We start from the raw sequence: 14,698 nt of genomic DNA on the forward strand, positions 1-14,698 counted from the left end.
CCCTTCTTCTGAGGCGTCCCATTACTCACAGGGTTCCTCTCAGAAGTGTACATGAACTGGTTATTAGCAACCATGTCAATGAGTTCTTGAGCTTCTGCAGGCGTTTTCTTTAGGTGAATGGATCCACCTGCAGAAGTATCCATTGACATTTTAGCTAATTCAGACAGACCATCATAGAATATATCCAGGATGGTCCATTCTGAAAGCATGTCAGAAGGACACTTTTTGGTCAGTTGCTTGTATCTCTCCCAAGCTTCATAGAGGGATTCACCTTCTTTCTTTCTGAAGGTCTGAACATCCACTCTAAGCTTGCTCAGCTTTTGAGGAGGAAAGAACTTGGCTAAGAAAGCCATGACCAGCTTATCCCAAGAGTTCAAGATATCTTTGGGTTGAGAGTCCAACCACACTCTAGCTCTGTCTCTTACAGCAAAAGAGAAAAGCATGAGCCTGTAGACTTCAGGATCTACACCATTAGTCTTAACAGTATCACAGATCTACAAAAATTCAGTTAAGAACTGAAAAGGATCTTCAGATGGAAGTCCATGAAACTTGCAGTTCTGCTGCATCAGAGAAACTAATTGAGGTTTCAGCTCAAAATTGTTTGCTCCAATGGTAGGGATGGAGATGCTTCTTCCATGTAAATTGGAATTAGGTGCAGTAAAGTCACCAAGCATTCTCCTTGCATTATTATTATTTTTGGCTGCCATGTCCTCTTCCTGTTCGAAAATTTCTAACAGGTGCTTACTGGATTGTTGTAATTTAGCTTTTCTTAGTTTCCTCTTCAGAGTCCTTTCAGGTTCTGGATCCGCTTCAACAAGAATGTTCTTGTCCTTGCTCCTACTCATATGAAAAAGGAGGGAACAAAAAATAATAATAGGGATCCTTTTTACCCAGGTATAGAGGTTCCCCTGTGTGAGTGAAAGAAGAAAAGAATGTAATGTAAAGAAAGAAACACAAGGGTGAGGAGAGCAGAGATGTGAGATGAAGAGAAGTGTTAGTAGATGAATAAATAAATAGAAGGAGATGAGAGAGAAAGAGAATTTTCGAAAATTGTTTTTTGAAAAATGGTTAGTGATTTTCGAAATTAGTTTTTGAAAAAGGTTAGTAATTTTCGAAAATTAGGAATAAAATTAAAATCAAAAATTAAAATAAATAGTTAATTAAAAAGAATTTTTGAAAAAGAGGGAGATATTTTCGAAAATTAGAGAGAGAGAGAGTTAGTTAGGTAGTTTTGAAAAAGATAAGAAACAAACAAAAAGTTAGTTAGTTAGTTGAAACAAATTTGAAAATCAATTTTGAAAAGATAAGAAGTTAGAAAAGATATTTTAAAATTAAATTTTTGAAAAAGATATGATTTTGAAAAAGATAAGATAAAAAGATATTTTTGAAAAGATATGATTGAAATTAGTTTTGAAAAAGATTTGATTTTTAAAATCACAATTAATGACTTGATTCACAAGAAATCACAAGATATGATTCTAGAACTTAAAGTTTGAATCTTTCTTAACAAGCAAGTAACAAACTTGAAATTTTTGAATCAAAACATTAATTGATGATGATATTTTCGAAAATTATGAGATAAAATTAAGGAAAAGATTTTTGAAAAATATTTTTATAATTTTTGAAAATAAATAAGAAAAATGAAAAAGATTTTATTTTTGAAAAAGATTTTGAAAAAGATAAGATTTTTAAATGGAAAATTTGATTTAACTCATAAAAATAACTAGATTTTAAAATTTTTTGAAAAAGTCAATCCAAATTTTCGAAATTTATGAGAGAAAAAAAAAGATATATTTTTTTATTTTTGAATTTTTAAAGATGAGAGAGAAAAACATGAAAAAGGATGCAATGTATGAAAATTATGGATCAAAACAATGAATGCATGCAAGAATGCTATGAATGTCAAGATGAACACCAAGAACACTTTGAAGATCATGATGAACATCAAGAACATATTTTTGAAAAAAAATTTTATGCAAAGAAAACATGCAAGACACCAAACTTAGAAATCTTTAATGCTTAGACACTAAGATTTCAAGAATGCATATGAAAAACACCAAACACAAAACACTAAAATATGAAGATCAATCAAGAAGGTTTATCAAGAACAACTTGAAGATCATGATGAATGCAATGCATGAATGTAATTTTCGAAAAATGCAAGATGAGTATGCAATTAACACCAAACTTAAAAATTGACTCAAGACTCAAACAAGAAACATGAAATATTTTTTATTTTTTATGATTTTATAATTTTTTTGGTTTTTTCAAAAATTAATGTGAAAAAGAAAAATAAGAATTCCAAAATTTTTAATATGAATTCCAGGAATCTTGCATTCTTAGTCTAAAGCTCCAATCTGAGGGTTAGACATGGCTTAATAGCCAGTCAAGCTTTAGCATGTAAATCAAGTGGATCAGGAACAGCAGTAGGTAGATCAGTAACAACTAGCTTGCTCTTGATAATGTTGGGTTGGAAGCCCCAGTCTAAATGAATTTAGACATGGCTTTACAGCCAGTCAGGCTTCAACATGCTTCATGAAACTCCAGAATTCATTCTTAAAAATTCTGAAGAACATAATAAAAATTTTTTGAAAAGATTTTTTTTTTCGAAAATAAAGGAAAAAAAATTTTTTTGAAAGATTTTTGAAAAATTTTTAAAAATAAAACAAAAAGAAAATTACCTAATCTGAGCAACAAGATGAACCGTCAGTTGTCCAAACTCGAACAATCCCCGGCAACGACGCCAAAAACTTGGTGCACGAAATTGTGATCTCAGGCAAAGGCGCCAAAAACTTTGTACACACGTCTTAATAAATCGTTTTTCATTCACAACTTCGATACAACTGACCAGCAAGTGCACTGGATCGTCCAAGTAATAAAACCTTACGTGAGTAAGGGTCGATCCCAAGGAGATTGTTGGTATGAAGCAAGCTATGGTCATCTTGTAAATCTCAGTCAGGCAGATATCAGATGGTTATGGAGTTGTCGAAAATTAATATTAAATAAACAGAAAATAAAGATAGAAATACTTATGTAATTCATTGGTGAGAATTTCAGATACGCGTATAGAGATGCTTTCGTTCTTCTGAACTTCTGCTTTCCTGTTGTCTTCATCCAATCAGTCCTACTCCTTTCCATGGCTAGCTTTATGTAAGGACATCACCATTGTCAATGGCTACTTTTCATCCTCTCTGTGAAAATGGTCTGATGCGCTGTCACTGCATGGCTAATCATCTGGAGGCATCACCGCGGTCAATGGCTGCATCCTATCCTCTTGTGAAAATGGTCCAAATGCTCTGTCACAGCACGGCTAATCATCTGAGGTTCTCGATCATACTGGAATAGGATTCACCCTCCTTTTGCGTCTGTCACTACGCCCAGCACTCGCGAGTTTGAAGCTCATCACAGTCATTCAATCCCAGAATCCTACTCAGAATACCACAGACAAGGTTTAGACTTTCCGGACTCTCATGAATGCCGCCATCAATCTAGCTTATACCACGAAGATTCTGATTAAGAGATCCAAGAGATAATCATCCAATCTAAGGTGGAACGGAAGTGGTTGTCAGTCACGCGTTCGTGGGAGAATGATGATGATTGTCACGTTTATCACATTCATGTTGAAGTGCGAATGAATATCTTAGAAGCGGAATAAGTTGAATTGAATAGAAAAACAGTAGTACTTTGCATTAATTCATGAGGAACAGCAGAGCTCCACACCTTAATCTATGGAGTGTAGAAACTCTACCGTTAAAAATACATAAGTGAAAGGTTCAGGCATGGCCGAATGCCCAGCCCCCATGATCTAAGAACTAAACGTCCCAAGATGATCAAAAGATGTCTAATACAATAGTAAAAAGTCCTATTTATACTAAACTAGCTACTAGGGTTTACAGAAGTAAGTAATTGATGCATAAATCCACTTTCGGGGCCCACTTGGTGTGTGCTTGGGCTGAGCTTGAATGTTACACGTGCAGAGGCTCTTTCTGGAGTTGAACGCCAGGTTGTAACGTGTTTCTGGCGTTCAACTCTGGTTCGTGACGTGTTTCTGGCGTTTAACTCTAGACAGCAGCGTAGAACTGGCGTTCAACGCCCTTTTACATCGTCTAAACTTGGCCAAAATATAGAGTATTATATATTGTTGGAAAGCCCTGGATGTCTACTTTCCAACGCAATTGGAAGCGCGCCATTTTGAGTTCTGTAGCTCCAGAAAATCCACTTTGAGTGCAGGGAGGTCAGAATCCAACAGCATCAGCAGTCCTTCTTCAATCTCTGAATCTGATTTTTGCTCAAGTCCCTCAATTTCAGCTAGAAAATACCTGAAATCACAGAAAAACACACAAACTCATAGTAAAGTCCAGAAATATGAATTTAACATAAAAACTAATAAAAACATCCCTAAAAGTAACTAGATTCTACTAAAAATAAACTAAAAACAATGCCAAAAAGCGTATAAATTATCCGCTCATCAGCTAGATTGATGGCGGCATTCATGAGAGTCTGGAAAGTCTAAACCTTGTCTGTGGTATTCCAAGTAGGGCTCTGGGATTGAATAACTGTGACGAACTTCAAACTCGCGAGTGCTGGGCGTAGTGACAGACGCAAAAGGAGGGTGAATCCTATTCCAGTATGATCAAGAACCTCAGATGATTAGCCGTGCTATGACAGAGCATTTTGGACCATTTTCACAAGAGGATAGGATGCAGCCATTGACCGCGGTGATGCCTCCAGATGATTAGCCATGCAGTGACAGCGCATCGGACCATTTTTCAGAGAGGATTAAAAGTAGCCATTGACAATGGTGATGTCCTTACATAAAGCCAGCCATAGAAAGGAGTAGGACTGATCGGATGAAGACAGCAGGAAAGCAGAAGTTCAGAGGGACGAAAGCATCTCTATACCTTTATCTGAAATTCTCACCAATGATATACATAAGTATTTCTATCTTTATTTTCTGTTTATTTAATATTAATTTTCGAAAACTCCATAACCATTTGATATCCGCCTGACTGAGCATAGCTTGCTTCATACCAACAATCTTCGTGGGATCGACCCTTACTCACGTAAGGTTTTATTACTTGGACGACCCAGTGCACTTGCTGGTTAGTTGTATCGAAGTTGTGAATGAAAAACGATTTCTTAAGACGTGCGTACAGAGTTTTTGGCGCCGTTGCCTGAGATCACAATTTTGTGCACCAAGTTTTTGGCGCCGTTGCCGGGGATTGTTCGAGTTTGGACAACTGACGGTTCATCTTGTTGCTCAGATTAGGTAATTTTTTTTTTGTTTTATTTTCAAAAAATTTTTCAAAAATCTATCAGAAATTTTTCTTTTGTTTTCGAAAAAATAAATAAATAAATAAATAATAAAATATATTTTCAAAAAAAAAATTTCAAAAATCTTTCAAAAATTCCTCATCTGTTTTCGAAAATTATTCTAAATTTTTAAGAATGAATTCTAGAGTTTCATGAAAAATGTTGGAGCCTGGCTGGCTGTAAAGCCATGTCTAATTCTTTTGGATAGGGGCTTCCAACCATCAGCATAGATGCAATTAATTTGATAAGTAATGAGCAGTATGTTCTGATGTTACATGCTAAAGCTTGGCTGGCTATTAAGCCATACCTAACCCTCAGATTGGAGCTTTAGACTAAGAGTACAAAGATTCCTGGAATTCATATTAAAAATTTGGGAATCCTTATTTTTATTTCACAAATAATTTTCGAAAAATACAAAAAAAAATTATAAAATCATAAAAATAAAAAAATATTTTGTGTTTCTTGTTTGAGTCTTGAGTCAATTTTTAAGTTTGGTGTCAATTGCATACTCATCTTGCATTTTTTGAAAATTGCATTCATGCATTGCATTCATCATGATCTTCAAGTTGTTCTTGGTAAATCTTCTTGATTGATCTTCATATTATATTGTTTTGTGTTGTATGGTATTTTTCATATGCATTCTTGAATTCTTAGTGTCTAAGCATTAAATATTTCTAAGTTTGCTGTCTTGCATATTTTCTTTGCATATAAAATTTTCAAAAATAAGTTCTTGATGTTCATCATGATCTTCAAAGTGTTCTTGGTGTTCATCTTGACATTCATAGCATTCTTGCATGCATTCATTGTTTTGATCTAAAAATTTTCATGCATTGCATCATTTTCATGTTTTTCTCTCTCTTCATAAAAATTCAAAAAAAATCAAAAAAATATCTTTCCCTTTTTCCTCTCATAAAATTCGAAAATTTGAGTTGACTTTTTTAAAAATTTTAAAATCTAGTTATTTTCTATGAGTCAAATCAAATTTTCAAATTTTATCTTTTTCAAAATCTTTTTCAAAAATCAAATCTTTTTCATTTTTCTTAGTTATTTGCGAAAATTTTAAAAATATTTTTCAAAAATCTTTTTCTTATCTTTACCACATAATTTTCGAAAATAAGATCATCAATTAATGTTTTGATTCAAAAATATCAAGTTTGTTACTTACTTGTTAAGAAAGATTCAAACTTTAAGTTCTAGAATCATATCTTGTGATTTCTTGTGAGTCAAGTCATTAATTGTGATTTTAAAATTCAAATATTTTTCAAAACTAATCTCAATCATATCTTTTCAAAAATATCTTTCTATCTTATCTTTTTCAAAATCATATATTTTTCAAAAATTTGATTTTAAAATATCTTTTCTAACTTCTTATCTTCTTATCTTTTCAAAATTGATTTTCAAATTTGTTTCAACTAACTAACTAACTTTTTGTTTGTTTCTTATCTTTTTCAAAACCACCTAACTAACTCTCTCTCTCTAATTTTCGAAAATATCCCCCCTTTTTCGAAAATTCTTTTTAATTAACTAATTGTTTCAAAATTCAATTTTAATTTATTTCTTCTTTTAATTTTCGAAAATCACTAACCTTTTTTCAAAAATAATTTTCGAAAATTCTCTTTCTCTCTCATCCCCTTCTATTTATTTATTCATCTACTAACACTTCATCTCACCCAAATTCGAACCCCTTCTTCCATCTGTGTTCGAATTTTCTCTTCTTTCCTTCTTTACATTACATTCTTTTCTTCTTCTACTCACAACAAGGGAACCTCTATACTTGGGTAAAAAGGATCCCTATTATTATTATTTTTCTGTTCCCTCTTTTTCATATGAGCAGGATCAAGGACAAGAATATTCTTGTTGAAGCAGATCCAGAACCTGAAAGGACTCTGAAGAGGAAACTAAGAGAAGCTAAATTACAACAATCCAGCAAGCACCTTTCAGAAATTTTCGAACAAGAAGAGGAGATGGCAGCTGAAAATAATAATAATGCAAGGAGGATGCTTGGTGACTTTACTGCACCTAATTTCAATTTACATGGAAGAATCATCTCCATCCCTACCATTGGAGCAAAAAATTTTGAGCTGAAACCCCAATTAGTTTCTCTGATGCAGCAGAACTGCAAGTTTTATGGACTTCCATCTGAAGATCCTTTTCAGTTCTTAACTGAATTTTTGCAGATCTGTGATACTATTAAGACTAATGGAGTAGATCCTGAAGTCTACAGACTCATGCTTTTCCCTTTTGCTGTGAGAGACAGAGCTAGAATATGGTTGGACTCTCAACCTAAGGATAGCCTGAACTCTTGGGATAAGCTGCTCAAGGCTTTCTTAGCCAAGTTCTTTCCTCCTCAAAAGCTGAGTAAGCTTAGAGTGGATGTTCAAACCTTCAGACAGAAAAAAGGTGAATCCCTCTATGAAGCTTGGGAGAGATACAAGCAACTGACCAAAAAGTGTCCTTCTGACATGCTTTCAGAATGGACCATCCTGGATATATTCTATGATGGTCTGTCTGAACTAGCTAAGATGTCATTGGATACTTCTACAGGTGAATCCATTCACCTAAAGAAAACGCCTGCAGAAGCTCAAGAACTCATTAACATGGTTGCTAATAACCAGTTCATGTACACTTCTAAGAGGAATCCTGTGAGTAATGGGACGCCTCAGAAGAAGGGAGTTCTTGAAATTGATACTCTGAATGCCATATTGGCTCAGAATAAAATATTGACTCAGCAAGTTAATATGATTTCTCAGAGTCTGAATGGAATGCAAGCTGCATCCAACAGTACTCAAGAGGCATCTTCTGAAGAAGAGGCATCTTCTGAAGAAGAGGCCTATGATCCTGAGAACCCTGCAATAGCAGAGGTAAATTACTTAGGTGAACCTTATGGAAACACCTATAACTCATCATGGAGAAATCACCCAAATTTCTCATGGAAGGATCAACAAAAGCCTCAACAAGGCTTTAATAATGGTGGAAGAAACAGGTTTAGCAATAGCAAGCCTTTTCCATCATCCACTCAGCAACAGACAGAGAACTTTGAACAAAATACTTCTAATTTAGCAAACTTAGTCTCTGATCTATCTAAGGCCACTGTGAGTTTCATGAATGAAACAAGGTCCTCCATTAGAAATTTGGAAGCACAAGTGGGCCAGCTGAGTAAGAAGATCACTGAAACTCCTCCTAGTGCTCTCCCAAGTAATACAGAAGAAAATCCAAAAGGAGAGTGCAAGGCCATTGATATAACCATCATGGCCGAATCCAAAGAGGAAGGGGAGGACGTGAATCCCAAGGAGGAAGACCTCCTGGGACGTCCAGTGATCAATAAAGAGTATCCCTTTGAGGAACCAAAGGAATCTGAGGCTCATCTAGAGACCATAGAGATTCCATTGAACCTCCTTACGCCCTTCATGAGCTCTAATGAGTATTCTTCTTCTGAAGAGAATGAGGATGTTACTGAAGAGCAAGTTGCCAAGTTCCTTGGTGCAATCATGAAGCTCAATGCCAATTTATTTAGTAATGAGACTTGGGGAGATGAACCTCCCTTGTTTACCAATGAATTAAATGCATTGGATCAACTGAGATTGCCTCAAAAGAAACAGGATCCTGGAAAGTTCTTGATACCTTGTACCATAGGCACCATGACCTTTGAGAAGGCTCTATGTGACCTTGGGTCAGGGATAAACCTCATGCCCCTCTCTATAATAGAGAAACTGGGAATCTTTGGGGTGCAAGCTGCTGAAATCTCATTAGAGATGGCAGACAATTCAAGAAAACAGGCTTATGGACAAGTAGAGAACATATTAGTAAAGGTTGAAGGCCTTTACATCTCTGCTGATTTCATAATCCTTGATATTGGGAAGGATGAGGATGAATCCATCATCCTTGGAAGACCCTTCCTAGCCACAGCAAGAGCTGTGATTGATGTTGACAGAGGTGAACTAGTCCTTCAATTGAATGAGGACTCCCTTGTGTTTAAAACTCAAGGTCATCCTTCTGTAAACATGGAAAAGAGGCACAGTAAGCTTCTCTCAAAACAGAGTCAACTAGAGCCCCCACAGTCAAACTCTAAGTTTGGTGTTGGAAAGTCTCAACAATGCTCTGAACATCTGTGAGGCTCCATGAGAGCCCACAGTCAAGCTATTGACATTAAAGAAGCGCTTGTTGGGAGGCAACCCAATTTTTATTTATCTAATTTATTTTCATTCTTGTTGTTCTTTCATGTTTTATTAGGTTCACGATCATGTGGAGTCACAAAATAAATATAAAAATTGAAAACAGAATCAAAAACAGCAAAAGAAAAATCACACCCTGGAGGAGGATCTTAAACGCTAGTAAGGAGCATCTGTCTGGTATTCAACACCAAAACAGAGCATGTTTCTGGCGTTGAACGCCAGAAACAAGCAGCATCCTGGCGTTCAGACGCCAGAAATGCACAGTGAGGAAAGCTGGCACTGAACGCCAGAAACAAGCATCTGGCTGGCGTTCAACGCCAGAAATATGCTGCATCTGGGCGCTGAACGCCTAGAACAAGCATCAATTCGGCGTTTAAATGCCAGAATTGTATGCAATGGCGTTTTACATGCCTAATGGGTGCAGGGATGTAAATCCTTGACACCTCAGGATCTGTGGACACCACAGGATCATCTCAGGATCTGTGAATCTCATAGGATCCCAACCCACCTCACCCTCTCTCTCTCCATTCATGGTCATCCCTTCTGTTTTCCATTCACTACTCACATCCATACACACATCCTTCCATCTCCTTCATACCCTCTTCTTCTTCTTCTATTCTTTCTTCTTTTGCTCGAGGGCGAGCAACATTCTAAGTTTGGTGTGGTAAAAGCATAAGCTTTTTGTTTTTCCATTACCATTGATGGCACCTAAGACTGGAGAAACCTCTAGAAAAGGGGAAGGGAAGACAAAGGCTTCCACCTCCGAGTCATGGGAGATGGAAAGATTCATCTCAAGGGTCTATAGCTCAGTGGTAGAACATGTGGCTGCAAATCAAGAGATCCCTGAGATACCTCAAGGGATGCACTTCCCTCCACATAATTATTGGAAGCAACTGAGAATAGGAATACCAAAAATCACTAGGGATCAAGCCACAAAGGCAAGGAAGAGACATAGAAGAGCTCAAGGATATCATTGGTTCCTCAAGAAGGAAACGCCACCATCACTAAGGTGGACTCATTCCTTGTTCTTACTTTCTCTGTTTTTCGTTTTCTTTATGTTAAGTGCTTATCAATTTTTGTGTCTTCATCACATGATCATTAGTATTTAGTAACTATGTCTTAAAGTTATGAATGTCCTATGAATCCATCACCTCTCTTAAATGAAAAATGTTTTAATTCAAAAGAACAAGAAGTACATGAGTTTCGAATTTATCCTTGAACTTAGTTTAATTATATTGATGTGGTGACAATGCTTCTTGTTTTCTGAATGAATGCTTGAACAGTGCATATGTCTTTTGAAGTTGTTGTTTAAGAATGTTAAATATGTTAGCTCTTGAAAGAATGATGACAAGGAGATATGTTATTTGATAATCTGAAAAATCATAAAAATGATTCTTGAAGCAAGAAAAAGCAGCAAAGAACAAAGCTTGCAGAAAAAAAAATAGCGAAAAAAAAAAAGAGAGAGCAAAAGCAAGCAAAAAAAGCCAAAAGCTCTTAAAACCAAAAGGCAAGAGCAAAAAGCCAATAACCCTTAAAACCAAAAGGCAAGGGTAAATAAAAAGGATCCCAAGGCTTTGAGTATCAGTGGATAGGAGGGCCTAAAGGAATAAAATCCTGGCCTAAGCGGCTAAACCAAGCTGTCACTAACCATGTGCTTGTGGCGTGAAGGTGTCAAGTGAAAACTTGAGACTGAGCGGTTAAAGTCAAGGTCCAAAGCAAAAAAAGAGTGTGCTTAAGAACCCTGGACACCTCTAATTGGGGACTTTAGCAAAGCTGAGTCACAATCTGAAAAGGTTCACCCAATTATGTGTCTGTGGCATTTATGTATCCGGTGGTAATACTGGAAATCAAAGTGCTTAGGGCCACGGCCAAGACTCATAAAGTAGCTGTGTTCAAGAATCAACATACTGAACTAGGAGAATCAATAACACTATCTGAACTCTGAGTTCCTATAGATGCCAATCATTCTGAACCTCAATGGATAAAGTGAGATGCCAAAACTATTCAAGAGGCAAAAAGCTACAAGTCCCGCTCATCTGATTGGAGCTATGTTTCATTGATAGTTTGGAATTTATAGTATATTCTCTTATTTTTATCCTATTTGATTTTCAGTTGCTTGGGGACAAGCAACAATTTAAGTTTGGTGTTGTGATGAGCGGATAATTTATACGCTTTTTGGCATTGTTTTTAGTATGTTTTTAGTAGGATCTAGTTACTTTTAGGGATGTTTTTATTAGTTTTATGTTAAATTCACATTTTTGGACTTTACTATGAGTTTGTGTGTTTTTCTGTGATTTCAGGTATTTTCTGGCTGAAATTGAGGGACTTAAGCAAAAATCAAATTCAGAGGTTGAAGAAGGACTGCTGATGTTGTTGGATTCTGACCGCCCTGCACTCAAAGTGGATTTTCTGGAGCTACAGAACTCAAAATGGCACGATTTTAATTGCGTTAGAAAGTAGACATCCAGGGCTTTCCAGCAATATATAATAGTCTATACTTTGGCCGAGTTTAGACGACGCAAAAGGGCGTTGAACGCCAGTTCTACGCTGTTGTCTAGAGTTAAACGCCAGAAACACGTCACAAAACAGAGTTGAACGCCAAAAACACGTTACAACTTGGCGTTCAACTCCAGAAAGAGCCTCTGCACGTGTAACATTCAAACTCAGCCCAAGCACACACCAAGTGGGCCCCGGAAGTGGATTTATGCATCAATTACTTACTTCTGTAAACCCTAGTAACTAGTTTAGTATAAATAGGACTTTTTACTATTGTATTAGACATCTTATGATTTTCAGTTCATCTTAGGATCATAGTGATCTCGTTTGGGGGCTGGCCATTCGGCCATGCCTGAACCTTTCACTTATGTATCTTCAAACGGTAGAGTTTCTACACTCCATAGATTAAGGTGTGGAGCTCTGCTGTTCCTCATGAATTAATGCAAAGTACTACTGTTTTTCTATTCAATTCAACTTATTCCGCTTCTAAGATATTCATTCGCACTTCAACATGAATGTGATGAACGTGACAATCATCATCATTCCCCCACGAACGCGTGCTTGACAACCACTTCCGTTCCACCTTAGATTGGATGATTATCTCTTGGATCTCTTAATCAGAATCTTCGTGGTATAAGCTAGATTGATGGCGGCATTCATGAGAGTCCGGAAAGTCTAAACCTTGTCTATGTTATTCCGAGTAGGGCTCTGGGATTGAATGACTGTGACGAACTTCAAACTCGCGAGTGCTAGGCGTAGTGACAGACGCAAAAGGAGGGTGAATTCTATTCCAGTATGATCGAGAACCTCAGATGATTAGCCGTACTGTGACAGAGCATTTGGACCATTTTCACAAGAGGATAGGATGCAGCCATTGACCACGGTGATGCCTCCAGATGATTAGCCATGCAGTGACAGCGCATCGGACCATTTTCCAGAGAGGATTAAAAGTAGCCATTGACAATGGTGATGTCCTTACATAAAGCCAGCCATAGAAAGGAGTAGGACTGATTGGATGAAGACAACAGGAAAGCAGAAGTTCAGAGGGACGAAAGCATCTCTATACCTTTATCTGAAATTCTCACCAATGATATACATAAGTATTTCTATCTTTATTTTCTGTTTATTTAATATTAATTTTTGAAAACTCCATAACCATTTGATATCCGCCTGATTGAGATTTACAAGATGACCATAGCTTGCTTCATACCAACAATCTCCGTGGAATCGACCCTTACTCACGTAAGGTTTTATTACTTGGACGACCCAGTGCACTTGCTGGTTAGTTGTATCGAAGTTGTGAATGAAAAATGATTTATTAAGATGTGCGTACAGAGTTTTTGGCGCCGTTGCCTGAGATCACAATTTCGTGCACCATAAGTATAACCTGCAACTTCATTCAGGTGTATGGGATTCATGGATATGGAAACTGACACAAACTCCTTGGATCGATCTATAGCACACTTACTGTTTCATAGGCCCCATGATCAATCAATGTCACATCCTTATGATACTATACCTTTCAAATCTAGTGCCACGGTATGCTTTCATTAATTCTTAACATGTTTAAATGAATGAAGTAGAATATAATCGTTTGATCCTTGCTTCATTTTCTTTATTCAATTATTTTTCTATGCTTTCTGTAGTGGTTATCACTCATCCACTCCTCCAAAAATTATTGTGGCACGCAGAAGAAACCCAGAGGTCTTAGCAGAACAAGCCGCCAGGAGAAAGAGAAAACGTTGAATGGATCTTAGAAGAATTGAACAACTAATGTTCAGTCTGTGCTCATGTATCTCCTTGTAAACCAGTGTTGCTTGGGGATTATACTTTGTTTATGTTTTGAATTATATTGACTTGTTTATTTATAGTACTTTTCTTTTAGTTTGATAATACGATGAATTTGTTTATTTTTTGAAAAATTATAAATATTTGAATAAAATTAGATAAAATTTGTATTAAATTTATATTTATTTTGTATGAAAACTAGTCTATTTTGTAATTAGAAAATTAAAAAAAATCTATTTTACCTTACTGAAGGATTTACAGACGAATTTTCTATCTGTAATCAGAATGTGAGATGATTTTCCAAAGTTCAAATTACAGATGGAAAATCTGTCGAAAAATCCATCTGAAAATCCGTCTATAATTACAGACGGAAAATCCGTCAGAAAGTTCGTCGCCTTCGGGAAACGGATGGAGAATTTACAAAGGAAAAATCCGTCGATAACTGGTAAAAATTCGTTGATAATTTTCCGACTGAAAAAAAATCATTCGGTAAATAATTTTGGACGGGACTTTTACATAGGGACAAAATCCGTCAGTAATTTCGTCGGTAACCAAAAATCCGTCTGTAATAAAGACCAAATCTATCTGTAAATCTGTCAGTATTAATCCATTTTCTAGTTGTGAATTATGTAAAAAATAAAACATAGCAACTAAAATTAAATTTGTTAAGTAATTGAAGCTAAGTAGACCATGTTTGCAATTTATTTTAGTATTTAATTATTATTATTATTATTATTATCAATTGATATCAATATAAATGGGTCATCATTAACGTAACAACTTGCCACTAATAAAATTATTGCATAATGAATGAGGAATAGAGCTGTATCAATATAATTAAAATAATTAAAAATATTCCCAATTAATCATTAGTTTAATAATATATTAAATATTAATTTTATATAATTATAATAAAGATATTTTCTTAA

The 14,698-nt window shown here is 35.8% G+C and overlaps 1 long non-coding RNA gene and 1 other non-coding gene across 2 annotated transcripts in view; one reads left to right on the forward strand and one right to left on the reverse strand.

The window, feature by feature from the left end:
- The window catches only part of LOC112730303 (uncharacterized), a 34,208-nt gene extending 20,728 nt beyond the window's left edge, over positions 1-13,480 (forward strand). Inside the window, exon 4 of the long non-coding RNA XR_011869176.1 lies at positions 13,385-13,480. This is a non-coding gene — a long non-coding RNA (uncharacterized lncRNA). The remainder of the gene's footprint in view (positions 1-13,384) is intronic.
- LOC112731152 (small nucleolar RNA R71) lies at positions 7,674-7,781 on the reverse strand. The gene has a single exon (XR_003166943.1). It is a non-coding gene; the product is annotated as a small nucleolar RNA R71 (small nucleolar RNA).
- Positions 13,481-14,698: the final 1,218 nt, after the last annotated feature.

The sequence above is a fragment of the Arachis hypogaea genome, chromosome 12 (assembly GCF_003086295.3).
Source record: "Arachis hypogaea cultivar Tifrunner chromosome 12, arahy.Tifrunner.gnm2.J5K5, whole genome shotgun sequence".
In the NCBI taxonomy this organism is placed as follows: domain Eukaryota; kingdom Viridiplantae; phylum Streptophyta; class Magnoliopsida; order Fabales; family Fabaceae; genus Arachis; species Arachis hypogaea.